Genomic DNA, 17,780 nt, shown 5'->3' on the forward strand with positions numbered 1-17,780 from the left:
CAAAAAGGATTACAGTACTCTAAAAATTCAACTGCATGAACCCTGCCCCCTGGCAGTATCTGTGCCAACACCGCTTTCAGAGGAAAAAAAATAAATAGTAATTTCTAACAAATTCAATTACAGTGGACCCTTGGATTATGAGCATAATTGGTTCCGGGAGTGAGCTCTCAAACCAAGTTACTCTTATATCAAAGCAAATTTTTCCATAGGAAATAATTGAAACACAGACAATTCCTTCCACAACCCAAAACTATTTGCTGTATTTATACAAACTTATTACAGTAATACATAATGTACTATATTGATATACAATTATTACACTACACCAATACAAAATACTGTGCAGTACAGTTAAAAAGCAAAGCAAATTAACTGCATGTTAGCTTACAACAGATTTGTTGGTGTGCGAGAGGTACAGTACAAGCAATGTGCTGCACTGGTTATCAATAAGAAAGTACAATACCATATCCACAAGTGCAAATTGATAGATATGCTATATAGTATATACTGTATAATGGTATACTGTATACAGTAAACAGTATATGTGGACAGAAAGTTACCTCCAGAGCGGGTCAGAGCACAGTGAAAAGACAGAACCAGAAGTGTGCACGGTGAGTATTTGCTCTTATTGCAAAGCAGTGCTCTTAAACCAAGTTACAAATTTGTAAAAAGCTTTGCTTGTCTTGCAAAACACTCTCAAACCAAGTTACTCTTAATCCAAGGTTCCACTGTATTAAAAAATATTCTCATCATAAAAGGGGGATGTATTATACTGGCTGATGACCGGATCATGCAGCTTGTTATGAAAATCCCTATTATCATAGCTGGACCGTACGTAACAAGAATGTGCTACCTACTGTGTCCCCCTATTCCCCTGTAGATTGGAAGCTTGTGAGCTGGGCCCTCACTCCTCCTGTAACTGGTGAGCTGTGTGTTACTTTGTATTGTTTATGTTTTTATGGTCTGTACGCATCCTCGCCTAATGGTAAAGCGCTGTGGAATATGTTGCCACTGCATTAATAAGATGTATTATATTATGTATCATTCCTTTAAACTCCAGATGTTCCATCTATTAAATTAGGCATTTTCTAGGCGACACAACTAGGGCAGCCTTTTCTGTAAATGGTTCCCTGACAGCAATACTTCATTCCCTAATGGCTCCCCCGGGAGGTTCCTAATGACATTCTTTCCATACGTCATGGGGATCAGAAATAACATCCAAGTATAACATTAGGTTGCATTTTAGCTGACTAGTCAGCAAATACAGATCATTGATTAGTGTGGCTAATAATAGTGCATGAGGAGTAATTGGGAAGATTTGCTACACAAACAGAATTCTGGCACAATAATAAAGAGCATGTGCCAAATGTTTTATTTGTTTTAGCCTTGTTTGTGCCTTACTAGACAGGGAGTGTGTGTAGAAAAGAAGTGTGGCCAAGAGTAGGGCTGTGGCGGGTTTAGTAGTGTGCGCGGTTATTTTGGTATAAAGTAAGCCTGATGAAACACTTAACTATTAGAAATGAAAGTGTAATGTGTCACGACAAGCCAGGTACTTTAAGCCATAAATATTTGATTGCCTGTCACGGACCAGGGCAGTGAAGGAAACCTGAAGCTGGTAATTAGATTTCACCACCACATGTAAGATATACTGGTCTGCAGGGCATCAAATCACTCCAGACCTCATTTTGCAGACTCAACACTAACTGAAGAGATTAGCAAATGTAAAAAAAAAAACCAAAATATAAAACAATGGTTTTTCTTTTCTGTTTCCGTAGATCCTGCATTCTCAGAGGTTCACGCAAATCAAATGACCATTTCATCAATAGTCGCCATTCAAAATGCTGACATCAACTAAGCTTGATCTCTATGTAATATTTTATTAGCCACTCACTGGCTACCAAAAAACAATGAACAAGTCTTCTAATGTTCTGGTAGGCAGACTTAACTTAAATTGAAGCATACTTCTGTCATCTCCAGGAATAGGCCAAGAAAGCCTCATCTAAGGCTATGTGCCCACGCTGCGGATTTTCTGAAAATCTGCAGCAGCGGCACTTCCAAGCCATTTCAATGGCATTTTGGAAATGCTGTGTCCATGCTGCGGATTTTTCCGCTGCGGATTTGCCGCGGATTTTGATCCGGAAAAATCTGCAGCATGTCAATTGTTTGTTGTAGATTTGGTGCGGATTTTGGGTATAGAATGGGGAAGAAAAAAAAAAAAAAATCCGCATCAAAATCCGCAGCAAATCCGCGGCAAATCCGCGGGTGCGGATTTGCCGCGAAAGTCGCGGATTTTCATGCAGAAAAGTCCGCAGGTACATTCTACCGTGGACACATAGCCTAAGGCTATGTGCCCACGCTAGAATGTCCCTGCGGATTTTTTTGCCTGAAAATCCGCGACTCCGCGGGTGCGGATTTGCCGCGGATTTTGATGCGGATTTCATTTTTTTTTTTCCCCCCATTCAAAACCAAAAATCCGGACCAAATCTGCACCAAACAATTGACATGCTGCAGATTTTTCCGGATCAAAATCCGCGGCAAATCCGCAGCGGAAAAATCCGCAGCATGGGCACAGCATTTCCAAAATGCCATTGAAATGGCTTGGAAGTGCTGCTGCTGCAGATTTTCGGGAAATCCGCGGCAAAATCCGCAGCGTGGGCACATAGCCTAAGAATGTAATTTTGCAAAATAGAGGTTTTACAGCAGCAAAATGAATGAGATTTTCTGTTGTGGAAAAAAAAAAAAAAAAAAAAAAAAGCTTTTGCGAAAATTCCCAACTGAAGTCAACTGGGAAGTATGATGACATTTCACAAATGGTCTGAGTGTCATCTGTGATTGGATCAGTGTCTCACTTTTTACCATGGGGGGGGTTCGTCAGTGATTGGATCAGTGTCTCAGTTTTTACCATGGGGGGTTTCATCAGTGATTGGATCAGTGTCTCAGTTTTTACCATGGGGGGGAGGAGGGGGGGGGTTCATCAGTGATTGGATCAGTGTGTCAGTTTTTACCATGGGGGGGGTTTCATCAGTGATTGGATCAGTGTCTCAGTTTTTACCATGGGGGGGTTCATCAGTGATTGGATCAGTGTGTCAGTTTTTACCATGGGGGGGGGTTTCATCAGTGATTGGATCAGTGTGTCAGTTTTTACCATGGGGGGTTTCATCAGTGATTGGATCAGTGTGTCAGTTTTTACCATGAGGGGGTTTCATCAGTGATTGGATCAGTGTGTCAGTTTTTACCATGGGGGGGTTTCATCAGTGATTGGATCAGTGTGTCCATTTTTACCATGGGGGGTTCATCAGTAATTGGATCAGTGTCTCAGTTTTTACCATGAGGGTTCATAAGTGATTGGATTAGTGTCTCAATTTTTACCATGGGGGGTTCATCAGTGATTGGCTTTCATGCATGGTAAAAGATAAATTGCAATGTATACAACCTTTGTACACTAAAGCTGGTGTCACACACAGCGACAACGACAACGACGTCGCTGCTACGTCACCATTTTCTGTGACGTTGCAGCGACGTCCCGTCGCTGTCGCTGTGTGTGACATCCAGCAACGACCTGGCCCCTGCTGTGAGGTCGCCGGTCGTTGCTGAATGTCCAGCTTCATTTTTTGGTCGTCACTCTCCCGCTGTGACACACACATCGCTGTGTGTGACAGCGAGAGAGCGACGAAATGAAGCGAGCAGGAGCCGGCACTGGCAGCTGCGGTAAGCTGTAACCAGCGTAAACATCGGGTAACCAAGGGAAGACCTTTCCCTGGTTACCCGATGTTTACCTTCGTTACCAGCCTCCGCTCTTGCTGCCAGTGCCGGCTCCTGCACTGTGACATGTGGCTGCAGTATGCATCGGGTAATTAACCCGATGTATACTGTAGCAAGGAGAGCAAGGAGCCAGCGCTAAGCAGTGCGCGCGGCTCCCTGCTCTCTGAACTGTGACATGTAGCTGCAGCACACATCGGGTTAATTAACCCGATGTGTACTGTAGGAGAGCAAGGAGCCAGCGCTAAGCGCGGCTCCCTGCTCTCTGCACATGTAGCAAAGCGACGTTATGATCGCTGCTTCTGCTGTGTTTGACAGCTAAGCAGCGATCATAACAGCGACTTACAAGGTCGCTGTTACGTCACCGAAAATGGTGACGTAACAGCGACGTCGTTGTCGCTGTCGTTTAGTGTGAACCCAGCTTAACAGCATCTGTGTGCAATTCGTGATTTTCACAGATCCAGACATCTTTAGCTGTGATTCTGAACAATAACTGAGAGGTCTGATTTTTTTGGTAGCCACTTTTCCACAAAGAAAAAGGGTGGACATGTGAACAGTCCCATAGATTATATTGGCTATATATTCTATGGAGTCCAGTGGACAGTCCTATTCAAGGATTGACAGTCTTCCCTGTATGTCAAGATAGCTGTCAATCACCGAGTAGGATATCCCACTGGACTCATATGCATACATACACCAGGGATTTCAATAAACTTAGTTATACTGAATCTTTCCCACAACCCTACATATTTTGCTCAGCTTCTTCACATATACCATTATACGATGCTGTCCACAGACATGTGCAATGTCACTGGTTCCCTGTAAACAGACATATTGTCGCTTCAAATCTGCAGTACCAATTTCAATATATAAAATCTCATCCAAAATACAACATACTGACTAGAAAATCCGGAAACAAACCTGAAAACATGTCATGGGTAATATCTTTATATATTTCAGAAACACGTGATTTTTTTTTACATGCATTTTCAAAATTAAGTTTAAAAAAAAAAAAAAAAAATAATAATAATTAGCTTGAATGCTTTTCATTTAGCTTGAACTTGCAGGACGCCAAACAGTGCCCTCTACGACAGCTTCTAAACCCTTTTAAATTACAGGGCTTTAAGAGGATCAGTCCAGGACCATGTGCTGATTGCCTGTTACTAAATTCAATAGCAGCGTTGTCTTTTAGGCGGGGTTCACACCACACACTAGAGATTTTTTTGGCAGGCTTCTCTAAAAATGTAGCGAAACTGCAATGTTTTACCATGTTTCAGGGAAATTGCAGAAAAAAAAATAAACTATTTCTCCTGACAGCGATTCGTTTTCAGTCATAGGGGCGGTGCTGGGGCGGATTCAGTCACCTCTCAGTGTACAGTGAGCAGCAGCTGTAACCATGCCCAGGCCTGCTGTCAGCCACTGCTAGGGGCACGGTTACAGGCACCGCTCCCTATATACTGGTGGCGACTAACCTGCACCGGCGCCACCCCCAGCAGCTGGTTCCTCGCAGCCTACCTGGGGGAGCCAGCTATCAGTCACTATTGATATCAGCAGTCTCACCCATCTACAGAGCAGTGCGGAAGAGTCGCTGCTCTGTTGACATGATGTCAATGGAAGCAGCTCTGCGTCGGGTGGGGGGGGGGGGTTAGAACGGCCCCAGGCACAACAGGTAGTTAGCATATCCCCTTTAAGTACACAATGGTCAATCGAACACTATTGTCTGAACACAGATATTTAAATCTAAAGCACACATAGCGATAGCGACAACGGCGTCGCTGTTACGTCACCATTTTCTGTGACATAACAGCGACCTTGTAAGTCGCTGTTATGATCGCTGCTTAGCTGTCAAACACAGCAGAAGCAGCAGCGATCATAACGTCGCTACATGTGCAGAGAGCAGGGAGCCGCGCACACTGCTTAGCGCTGGCTCCTTGCTCTTCTAGCTACAGTACACATTGGGTTAATTACCCGATGTGTGTTGCAGCTACATGTGCACAGAGCAGGAGCCGGCACTGGCAGCGAGAGCGGACGCTGGTAACGAAGGTAAATATCGGGTAACCAGGGAAAGGTCTTCCATTGGTTACTCGATGTTTAGCCAGGTTACAGCTTACCGCAGCTGCCAGACGCCGGCTCCTCCTCGCTTCATTTCGTCGCTCTCTCGCTGTCACACACAGCGATGTGTGCGTCACAGCGGGAGAGCGATGACCAAAAAAATGAAGCTGGACATTCAGCAACAACCAGTGACCTCACAGCAGGGGCCAGGTCGTTGCTGGATGTCACACACAGCGACAGCGACGGGACGTCGCTGCAACGTCACAGAAAATGGTGACGTAGCAGCGACGTCGTTGTGTGTGACACCACCTTAAGCTTGGACCTCATTCAGACTTCTGGTTTTCAGGTAAGTGTTTTGTGATTTTCACGGATAGAACACATACCTACTATCGTTCACATGCCTGTGGGTTTTATTTTTGCGGACTGTGTGGCCGCAATAAAACCGTGGATATGGATAAAAAAAAAAAATCACCATAAGTCTATGGGACCACGACTACTATTGCAATAAATAGGGGGAAGCCTTGCAATATATTTATTTTTCCATCATGTTTTGTATACTTGAAAAATCACTTTTTGCGTATATAAAAAATCACCAAAGTCTGAAGGAGGCCTTAACCACAGTGATGATGTTGCACATATTCCATATGGCATTGAGCAGCTGATTACTTCTTCAGCCTAAAACACTTATTGTAATTATCATCCACCCAAACGAAGTCTATTCCAAGCAAAAAGGAGTAATTTACAAGTCTCCTATTTCATATTACATCAAAACATTACTGTTTGAGTGGATTTCACAAAGTCACTATGTGTAAGATCACAAAAATCCTGCCTTTCATGCTGCCAAAGGAGAAGCTAATACTTCAAAAGCCTTACTAGCCATGACAGCAAACCAGCAAAGGAGCACCTGCATTACACAGGATCAAAAGCGTAAAAGGGAGTAAGTGTGTCATTTACACCTCACTAACACTAGTGCACTACAGAGAAACACAGGAAGGAAACTTCGAGCCTCCAACGGTGGGACATGAAAAAGCCCGTATTTCTAGCATTATCTGTAGAGCAATAAACAGGCGGTCTCATGGGTTTTCTGACCATATAACACTGTTACAGACACATTAACCAGAATTTATTTGTGAACACGGCACTAGCCTGTGTATGAGATATCATATATCACATCTGGCCACATCAGAAGAGACAGGGCCGCTATATACACTGCAGAGGACTGGCTACACCATAGTAGCTTCCTACCACAGCAGCATATAGAAAATAAACCTTATATACTGGGTCTATAAAAAGGACTTCTGGAAACAGTACAGTTATGATGACTCAACTTCTGAATGGTCAACACTTTTATTTTAAGGTTGGAGCTACACTGCGAATGTACCACGACACGTCTCACAGACAAAGATCGCTATGTGCCATCTACATCACAATGTAGTGCAGGTGAATGGGAGGATCACATCGGCTCCTAAAAGTACTGGGCACATGACAAACGAGTAATAAAAGTTTCCACTGGGTCACAGATGTGGTGTCTTGCTTGTCACAGTGCGATCCATTCACCTGCAGTACACGGCAATGTGTAAGCAGACACGGAGCAATCCCTGGCCACAAGATCTGCACTGTGGCCAAAGTCGCCATGTAGATCCTGTGTAAATGTAGGAACTGGTTTGGCACATTGACATTCACGGTCTGAGTAAAGAAAGTCTATGTTCAGAAGGTAAAAGGTAAGGATTCATTTTCACGCCCCTATATTTTTGTAAATGTAACCCACTATTTAATTAAGGCTAATTTAATGAGTTCCTATGGTGTGGCACTGAAACCTGCAGATTCCAAAATGTTCCCAATTTTCTCTTGCTGGTCACAAGCTTGCTTGCATGTGACTTGTCTGCGATTTAACTTTTTCTTTTCTTTTCTTTTTTTGCTAGCAAATCTCAGCTCTAAAAATAAAAAAATAGTTGCGTGCGGCAAATTCCAAAAACATGCTTTGTTGTGAGACCTGTCTGAGAACTGCTGTTGCCTGACATGTTGCCGTGTAGAGAAAAAGTACCCACTGATACACTCTATATCTGTAACATTGTGCACCACAGATGTGGGGGGACTGCGTGGTCCGTGGAACATCAGTGATGCCAGAAAAAAATGGACATGTCTCCGTGCGGCAATCACGCACACGCGGGTACGCTGCACGGAGACACGTGCAGTGAAAAATCACTGACGTGTGAGCAGACCCATTCATTATAATGGTTCTGCGTATGTCAGTGATTCTGGTAAGTTTAAAAAAAAAAGCACAAACTTACCAGAATCACTGACGTGTGAAAGGGGCCTAAGTACAACTAGACATAATGGCATCTATAAGGCCAGGTGTACATCTTGAGCATTTGGGGAGTTTTTTACCTCAGTATTTGTAGCCAAAACCAGGACTGGAACAATCAGAGGAACGTTTAATAGAAACACAGGCACCACTTCTGTATTTATTACCCACTCCTGGCTTTGGCTTACAGATACTGAGGTAAAAATCTCACCAAATACTCAGCGTGTGCACATAGCCTACAGCTATGTGCCCACAGGACTATGTACCCGCGGATATATCCGCAGGTACTTCCGCAGGTTTACCGCAGCTGCTCCCCGGAATCCGCGGCTATCCATTGCTGCGGGATTCCAGCGAAATATCTGCGGCAAACCTGCGGAAGTCCCGGACTATCTCCATAGTGGAGAGGCAGGACATCCGCAGGTATTTCCACATGAATAATTGACATGCAGTTACGTGCGGCTGCAGGACATCCGCAGCATATTCCACAGCCGTACGTACCACAGCATGGACACAGACACTCCCCATGTCCCATAGGATAACATGGGGAGTGTCTGTACTTGCTAAAACCTGCGGATTTATCCAGAAAATCCAGATAAATCCGCAGGTTTTCCGAGGGAAAATCCGCGGGTACATTGTCCCGTGGGCACATAGCCTAAGGCCCTGTGCACACGCTGAGTATTTAATGAGTTTTTACCTCAGTATTTGTAACCAAAACTAGGAGTAGACGAAAAATGGAGATGTAGTGCCTGTGTTTATATTATACTTTTTCTCTGATCGTTCCTGGTTTTGGACTTATAAATACAGAGGTAAAAACTCACCAAGTACTCAACGTGTGCATGGGGACTCTTAGGGCTTATGTGCACGTGTGCGTATTGCATGCATTTACGCTGCAGCGTAAATGCATGCGTTCTGCGTCTCCTGAACAATCTATGAAGATTGTGCATAATCCGTGCGCACAATGCTTTTTTGAACGCAGTGTTTTGGATGCTGAAATTTTGCTCCAAGTCGGTGCATTCAAAAATGCAGCATGTCAATTCTTTCGTGCGCTTTGGATGCAGCTCCCACTCTGTCTATGGCAGCATCCAGAGCGCATGAAATCGGCATTCTTTCTTCTGAAACACTGCATCCATTACGCAGTGTTTCTGCAGAAATTTGAAGCGCACATGTGCTGACAAATCGCTGCAAAAATTTCAGCATGTACGCGCGCGCACAAGCCCTTAAGCAATGTGCACACGAGAATTTGGTGAGTTTTTACCTCAGTTTTTTTTAAGTCCAAAACCAGGAACAATTAGAGGAAAAGTATAATAAAAACACAGGTACCACGTCGCCATTTTTTACCCTACTGCTAGTTTTGGTTACAAATACTGAGGTAAAAACGTATCAAATACTCAGCGTGTGCACAGGGCCTTAACGCTATGTGCACACGCTGAGTATTTCGTGAGATTTTTACCTCAGTATCTGCAAGCCAAAGCCAAAAGTGGGTAATAAATACAGAAGCGGTGCCATGTCCATTTTTCACCTACTCCTAGTTTTGGTTACAAATGCTGAGGTAAAAAAAAAAAAAACTCAGCGTGTGCATTTGGGCCAGATCTACCATGTATGTCACAGAAAAATCACAGAGTTTTGCAGTGGATTTTGTTGTGGAACTGCCGCAGACAGATGGATTGCAATGGTGACATTACAATAAATTGTACATGAAGAATGACCCTGCTGAAAATCCACATTGCATGCCAATTTACTATGAGTTTTAATCCATTTATTTACCTCAGCATTGTAAAGCTGGTGAAATCTGTGGTGAAAATTTGCAGCATAAGGCTGCTTTCACACATCCGGTTTTAGCAGTGCGGCTAAATCTGGCTCTAAAACCTATGCAACGGATGCGGCGAAAAAAACGCATCCTTTGCATAAGTTTTTACATGCGGCCCGTCTGGTTTTTGCCGGTTGCGGCACGCTACTGAGCATGCGCAGTGCAAAAAAACGCATGCGGCGGCCGGATGCGTTTTTTGCCGCATCGCGCATCCATAGGCATGCATTGGAAAAAGTGCCGCATCAGCCGGATACGGCGCGATGCGTTGTTTTTTTTGCCGGACAAAAAACGCGCCAGGCAACGTTCCATACGGCCGCCGCATGGACTAAATATGCCGTATCCGGCAAAAACCGGACCGAACGCAAGGCCATGCAGCACAATCCAGCACTAATGAAAGTCTATGCGGAAAAAACGCAACCGGCGGCAAAAAAACGGTTGCATTTTTTCTGCAAACAGCCGGATTGTGCCGCACAGCAAAAACCGGATGTGTGAAAGCAGCCTAAACTGACAGGCATCACTCAATTTACACTATATGGACTTTTCCAGCAGTGTGCGAATGAATTTCTCAAAACCGCATACATAGCATTGGTACTGTGATAAGGCAGCTTCCCTGTATGTAATGTGAACATTGCCCTTCACTGTACTTGTAGTGCTGGTCAGAGGCACATGTCAGAATTTCCTGACTATGCTTAGATTAGTTTCCATGTATAAGTACAGTGGTCACAGTAGGTTCCCACTATAAAACATAAGCATACTGCACAACATACCGTACATTTTTATCCCCATGCAGATGACAATATATTCTCGAATAAACTGTAAATGCAGAGTGAAACCTTCCTGATAATACACTCTACTATATTATTCTCTACTCAGACTCACTGTTGCATGTGGTGTATTACTTTATGTTTCAGGGACACATGGAAGTTCTCTTTCAGGTTCTACTTCAAAATCCACTTGCGATAAACTCAGTGTGAACATTACCGTCCCTCATGTATTTTTGTATGTAGGCTGAGATACATTGGAAAAATACCTGCAAGAAAGTTGGATCTATGAAATGAAAGCGTAAGGAATATAAAAGAAAAAAAATTCACAAAAAAAATTTAAAATAATAGAAGACTGTGACATTACAGTCTCCTGAGCACTTGCTGACAGCACCCATTTGGTAGTGTTGCAGTGAGCATGGACACCATAGTGGTGAGCCTCTCACAAAGGTTGCCATGACACTTCCCTGCGCCTCCTGCACCTGTGGTGTCACATTTGCACAGCAGGACTTGAAAATCATGTTAATTATCTCCTCAGCCTAAAAAAAAAAAACTGTTCTCTGCGAGAGCAGAGCTGAGAATCACACAGCATAATCCGCCTGTGTCAGAGTGCTACACAAAATTAGCATGTGGCTGTACAGGAGGGGTGGCTGTACTTCTGGAGTCTGGCATCATTCTGTGTACAAGGCCTCGAGCCTCAGCAACATCATAAGCGGACACAATGGAAAACTGTACTGCAACTAATGTGGAAGTTATGTTTCTCCAGAAAATGGCTCTTAAAGGGGTTGTCCAGGATGGTATTTTTTTTTCTAAAGGGCTACAGTTGCAGAAAAAAAAAAAGACCACTATTATCAACCTTGCCAGGTCCAGTCCCAGCTTCCCCGCCAGGTCCACTACCGCCTCCCCGCCAGGTCCACTACCGCCTCCCCGCCAGGTCCACTACCGCCACCCCGCCAGGTCCACTACCGCCACCCCGCCAGGTCCACTACCGCCACCCCGCCAGGTCCACTACCGCCACCCCGCCAGGTCCACTACCGCCACCCCGCCAGGTCCACTACCGCCACCCCGCCAGGTCCACTACCGCCACCCCGCCAGGTCCACTACCGCCACCCCGCCAGGTCCACTACCGCCACCCCGCCAGGTCCACTACCGCCACCCCGCCAGGTCCACTACCGCCACCCCGCCAGGTCCACTACCGCCACCCCGCCAGGTCCACTACCGCCACCCCGCCAGGTCCACTACCACCTCCCCTCCACGTCAAGAATGTCACAACTACAGTGCACAGTGACTGCCACTGAAGCCAACACGAGACATTGATCCCAGTGTGTCCTGTGGCCATGACGTCATTGCTGCAGTGGTGGAGAGGCAGCGCTGGTTTTGAGAATGTCGAGTTTGATATTTCCTATAGCTATGAGGAAACAATAAATAAATAAATAAAAGTTCTCTCGGACAAACCCTTTAAAGTTATATGACGTTTGTATGTCTCCAAAACTTGCCTAGGAAAAAAACCCTCACATATTTTAGCTACGTTGCTGAAAGGAAGAAAAAAAAAATGACTTGAAATGTGGCGATTAAATATAAAACTAATCAGAAGTGCAAGGTTGTAAGCGGCACCTTCAAGGGTATGTACTGCAGACATGCAAGATGTGCACTCTGTGGTACAACCCAGATTTCACAGTGCCAGTCACAACAGATCAATCTATAGAATATATGTCGCTTATCCACCTGCTGCAATGGAGATGCACGTGACAGGAGAAGAATGTGAGCATTTGTCCCAGTTTTGGAGTTAAATTACAACCCGAGCAAAGCCAATGCCTTCTGTACGATATAATGGGAGTCACGCAGGACAAACAGTCCTGACAAGTTTACAATGGCAGAGGCCCAAAACGCTCAACTCTCCTGGACATCGAACAGGTGCAGAGCCGCTATTAAATCTTACTGCCTACCTCATTTCACTAGGAAAGCGCAAAAAGACAAGCTGGAAATAATCGCAAGACGTACATACCAGGGAAAGGGTTAATCAGAGAATGGAAGACTGAACGTTTCTTTCCACACGATCCGCGACTGTCCTTACTATAAAACTGCAGTAAGATGCTCCATCAACGTGCTGAGACATTTTGTGGATTTCGGCTAAAAAGGCGCTGATACAGGTTTTCTAAAAGCTTTTACCGGTAGTATCCCGAGTTATGAAACATGTTAATAAATAGGTCAGAGGCGATTCTGAAATCTGTCCCTCTGAATGATGGAGTTTACCAAGAACGATCGCAGGTCCGACGTGGCCCTGAGCGCTTCATAAGAACGTGCTACAGACATTTATCATGAATATTTTCCATCGCTCAGGTCCGCACAAGCGTTTGTCACTGAGAGCGTGATAAGATAATAGAAATCTTTATCAGACTGGTGGCGGAGAAGATCTAGAAGAGCCAGATTATCAATGTCTCCGTCACCCCACTGATGAGTAGATTGCCATTAACCCAATGCTCATTTAGGCCAGATTATCAATCTCTCCGTCACCCCAATGATGAGTAGATTGCCATAAACCTATGCTCATCAGGGCCCATAACACGACGGTTCACTAGTCTGGCTGGGTCCCCACGCATCAATTTATTGTGACACTTACACATGGATTTCTACACTGAAATCTGCTGCGTTTCTGCATAAAATCTGTGTAGATTTTCCACACTTATTCATGTGTTTTTAATGAGAGAATTTCTTACACAAAGGCAACAAAAATGTCACAAAGCAATGACTGGCTAGTGGATTACCCTATGGATTTAGGATCCCCATTGACATGAACGGGGAAAAGTCCAAGCGAGGTTATAACTAGTGATGAGCGTGCGCCACCATGCTCTAGTGCTTGGTATTCAAAACGAGTAGGTCGGTCACTCAGATGGACGCGACTCAAGTACCGAGTATAATGGAATTCAATGGATAACTCTAGCATTTTTCCAGATCTTACTCACTGACTTCCATTCTACTCATTAAATAAATTGATCCCGTTCCAGTGTCCAAATGCTCATTACTAGTACCGAACACCCGACCCTGTAGTCCTCGCTCATCACTAGTACCGATCACCCGAGCCTGGTAGTGCTCGCTCATCACTAGTACTGAACACCCGAGCATGGTAGTGCTCTCGCTCATCACTAGTACCAAGCGCCCGAACCTGGTAGTGCTCGCTCATCACTAGTACCGAGCGCGGTAGTGCTCGCTCATCACTAGTACCGAGCGCGGTAGTGCTCGCTCATCACTAGTACCGAGCGCGGTAGTGCTCGCTCATCACTAGTACCGAGCGCGGTAGTGCTCGCTCATCACTATACCGAGCGCGGTAGTGCTCGCTCATCACTAGTACCGAGCGCGGTAGTGCTCGCTCATCACTAGTACCGAGCGCGGTAGTGCTCGCTCATCACTAGTACCGAGCGCGGTAGTGCTCGCTCATCACTAGTACCGAGCGCGGTAGTGCTCGCTCATCACTAGTACCGAGCGCGGTAGTGCTCGCTCATCACTAGTACCGAGCGCGGTAGTGCTCGCTCATCACTAGTACCGAGCGCGGTAGTGCTCGCTCATCACTAGTACCGAGCGCGGTAGTGCTCGCTCATCACTAGTACCGAGCGCGGTAGTGCTCGCTCATCACTAGTACCGAGCGCGGTAGTGCTCGCTCATCACTAGTACCGAGCGCGGTAGTGCTCGCTCATCACTAGTTATTACTCATCCACATTACTGGTACTGTATTTTACGTGTGAACGATCCTAACCCTGAAGATGACCCCTCACCTCCCCAACACGTCTGCTTAGGACGTAATGAAATCTGGGCTGAGATGTTCTTCCGTTATCACTCCTGGAAATTGATGAATAAACTGACAAGTTGGCATTTCTGTTGCCGGGGAGTCCTACACACGGACATGGTCTAATCAGCGCTGACAGTATCACCCCGATATTCACTCACACATTTCTAGGAGGCATAACAGGAACAGCACAACACAGTTATAAATTGTTACTTTACGGGAAAACACACGATATTAAACAGCCGTGTCTGGAGTCGTGACTGAACCTCTAACTACATACAGTACATTTCTGAATTAGGACTCTGCCAGACACCCCCTCCAGCTGCTAATACATGAAATGATGAAGGGGTTCTCCGGGCATATGGTATTGATGTGTTATTGATGACTGGCGTCCTAAGGATAGATCATCGGGGAGGGTCCGACACCCCCAACATCAGCTGACTGTCAATAACAGCTGATCGGGGCAGTATCGGACCCCTGATGACAAGTCATTAATGTGTCTGGAGAAGCCTTACTGACCCCATAACTGAGAAGGGTGGACTAATTAGTTCCCAAGTGACGTTTCCTGGGCTGGCGGCTACAAACCCTGGCTAGCAGTGTGTAGAGACCCTCCACATATCACAGTCCAACCGTACATGAATTAATGGCCATCACTCCTCACCATGGGAGTCACGTTGGTTATTCCGGCTATGTGTTTTATCAGAGGACTCGATAAGTCAGACACTATGCTTATTTCCTATCATTATTGTAACGTGAGGTAGTCCAGAAAGGCGCATGCCATAATCAGTGGCCATAGCCGGGAAGGTCAATGGTCCAGCAGCGTATAGCCGTATCATAGTGCCCGTCCGGAGGGTGAGGCATGACCACCGCCCAGGACATCCACCGGTCACACAGGGTCAGGCTGTTACAACTTTCCCCAGTGGCCTCTGTGGAGGGGGTGGGGAGGGGGCCATCACCGCTCACAGATAGGCAACTTACTCAGGTGGCCAGACTGGCTCGTTACAATGAAGGGCCAGAACAATGCACACAAGCATGTCAACTATACGGGACAGAGCCACTCACAGGACACTCCGGAGGAGCGGGGATAACACAGGCCACCCTTCTCTGCTACTGATGCCCGTGCTCACCCGGTAACGGCCGCTCTGCACAAATAAACGGTCGGCGCTGATTACCGCCGGCGCTAGGACCGGTCCGGTCACGTGACCACGGCGCCTGCGGGACGAATCCGCAGTCATCACAAGTCACTATCGGCCTCTTACCTGCTCGGAGCACAGGCGATCCCCGCGGCTGGGCTGCAGTATGGCGGAGTCACCGGGCGCACAGCTCATCACCAGCACTGGGGAAGGAGGGGGCTGTCACACGGAGGAGGGGGAGGGAGGTAATGGGAGCTGGGGAGGAGGGAAACCTCCACAATCCTGTACTGTCCGCGGGATCGCCGGCTCATCACTGTGCCCTACTGCTGCATGGTCTCTACAGGCAGCTCCAATCAGCTCCGGGCTTCTATTCTCCAAATGGCTGCTGATTAAATGAGAGCTGAATTCTCATTGGTTAATATAGGAAACCTACAAACCTTCCACCTAAAGATGAAACCTGGTCTTCTGAAGGGAGGTCTTCTCAAAGAAGTGCTGGAGAACCTGTTAGACCACTGGGTTATCAAATGGAACCTGTGAGCTGATACATGCTGCCCAAACTGCGGCCTCTGGCTCTACGCACACAGCCATGTATATTTGATTCAAAAATGCTAACGCGTTTCGGGGAAAAACATGCTTTAAAGGGAACCTGTCTGCAGATTTGAGGCCTATAAGCTGCGGCCACCACCAGTGGGCTCTTATATACAACATTCTAACATGCTGTATATAAGAGCCCAGGCCGCTGTGTAGAACATAAAAAACACTTTAGAATACCTAAATGGTCGCTGTGGTGGAGTTGGGTCATGGGCGTCTCCGTTCTCCGGTGCCGGCGCCTCCTCTTTCGGCCATCTTCGTCCTCCTTCTGAAGCCTGTGTGCATGACGCATCCTACGTCTTACTCACTTGCCGATCCAGCACAGGCGCACTACTATATTTTGATCTGCCCTGCTCAGTGCAGATCAAAGTGCACCTGTGCAGAACCTCAATGCTGACGAGTGTGGATGATGTAGGACGCGTCATGCTCCCCTGCTTCAGAAGAAGGATGACAAAGTTGGCCGAAAGAAGAGGCGCCGGCACCGGAGAACAGAGACGCCGATATGACCCAACTCCACCTCAGCGACCGTTTAGGTAAGTATTATAAAGTGATTTTACGTTCTGCATAGTAGCCTGGACTCTTCTATACAGCACGTTAGAATGCTGTATATAAGAGCCCACTGGTGGTGGCCACAGCTTATGTGTCCCAAATTTACTGACAGGTTCCCTTTAAGGCCAGGGTCAGACGGCTGTATAACTCGGACCACGATCGCATCGCAGTGCACGCACCGGTCATGCCTCTCCTGACCTGAGTGAGGCAGCTTCATGTATTTTTATACAGCTCTCACTCTCGGATCAGGAGAGCCGCCGGCCAGTCCGGGTGATGCGATTGTCCACGTTATATGGCCTTCTCACCCCGGCATAATAGCCGGCCAGGTACTAAACCGTGTTGTAGATTAGTCACACAGTCAGGTCCCCAACATGCCTGCTGCCAGTGACTGACAGACAGGTCTCTGCCTACATGTGCATATAGAAAATGAAGATGTGAAGAGAAGGGGTTAATCTGTGCTGCCATGGAAGAATGGACAGTGAATCAGTGTTCCCAGATTGTGATTTATTATCCAACCCGTTTCAGAGATTGGACATCTTCATCAGCATAATGTGATTTAGTCCTGATGAAGGAGATGTCCATTCTCTGAAACGTGTTGGGTAATAAATCAGGAACACTGCTTCACTGTCCATTCTTCCACGGCCATGCAGATTAACCCCTTTTCTTCGTATCCTCCAGTGTTCTATCCATGTGGGGCTGTGGCACCGTTACATGTCTTTAGAGTGGTGGTGACTTACACCCATGCCAGGTGAGCTTCTTTCTACCAGCCAATTCTATCCTATTAATCGGGTAAGACCCTATTGTGCTTTTGTCTTTCTAGTTCCTATATAGTACATATGCGTATAGGGAGTCACCTATATGTCACAGCCAGCAGTCGGGGAGAAGCTGTCCGCCACCCGCCAGTCCGACTAGTCTACAGCGCAGTTCTGTCCCCGGCCGGCTATTAAAGTATATTTTTCTTAGTGTTTCAGAGTCCAATATACCTGGCTGTGTGCATACGGCAAGCGGCTGGTACAATTTGCGTAGGTTCCTATTAATGTCA

At 46.2% G+C, this 17,780-nt stretch overlaps 1 protein-coding gene across 4 annotated transcripts in view; it reads right to left on the bottom strand.

Annotated features, from left to right (window-relative positions):
* SEMA4D (semaphorin 4D) overlaps positions 1–15,867 on the bottom strand; it is a 134,294-nt gene extending 118,427 nt beyond the window's left edge. For 2 of the 4 annotated variants that reach the window (XM_075318929.1, XM_075318921.1), the window contains exon 1: positions 15,725–15,851. The gene's annotated coding sequence lies outside the window, so the exon portion shown is untranslated. Of the gene's footprint in view, positions 1–10,802; positions 10,946–15,724 lie in introns of those variants that run through there. The other 2 variants (XM_075318911.1, XM_075318915.1) reach the window with 2 other exon arrangements.
* Positions 15,868–17,780: the final 1,913 nt, after the last annotated feature.

The sequence above is a fragment of the Anomaloglossus baeobatrachus genome, chromosome 1 (genome assembly GCF_048569485.1).
Source record: "Anomaloglossus baeobatrachus isolate aAnoBae1 chromosome 1, aAnoBae1.hap1, whole genome shotgun sequence".
Taxonomy (NCBI): Eukaryota; Metazoa; Chordata; class Amphibia; order Anura; family Aromobatidae; genus Anomaloglossus; species Anomaloglossus baeobatrachus.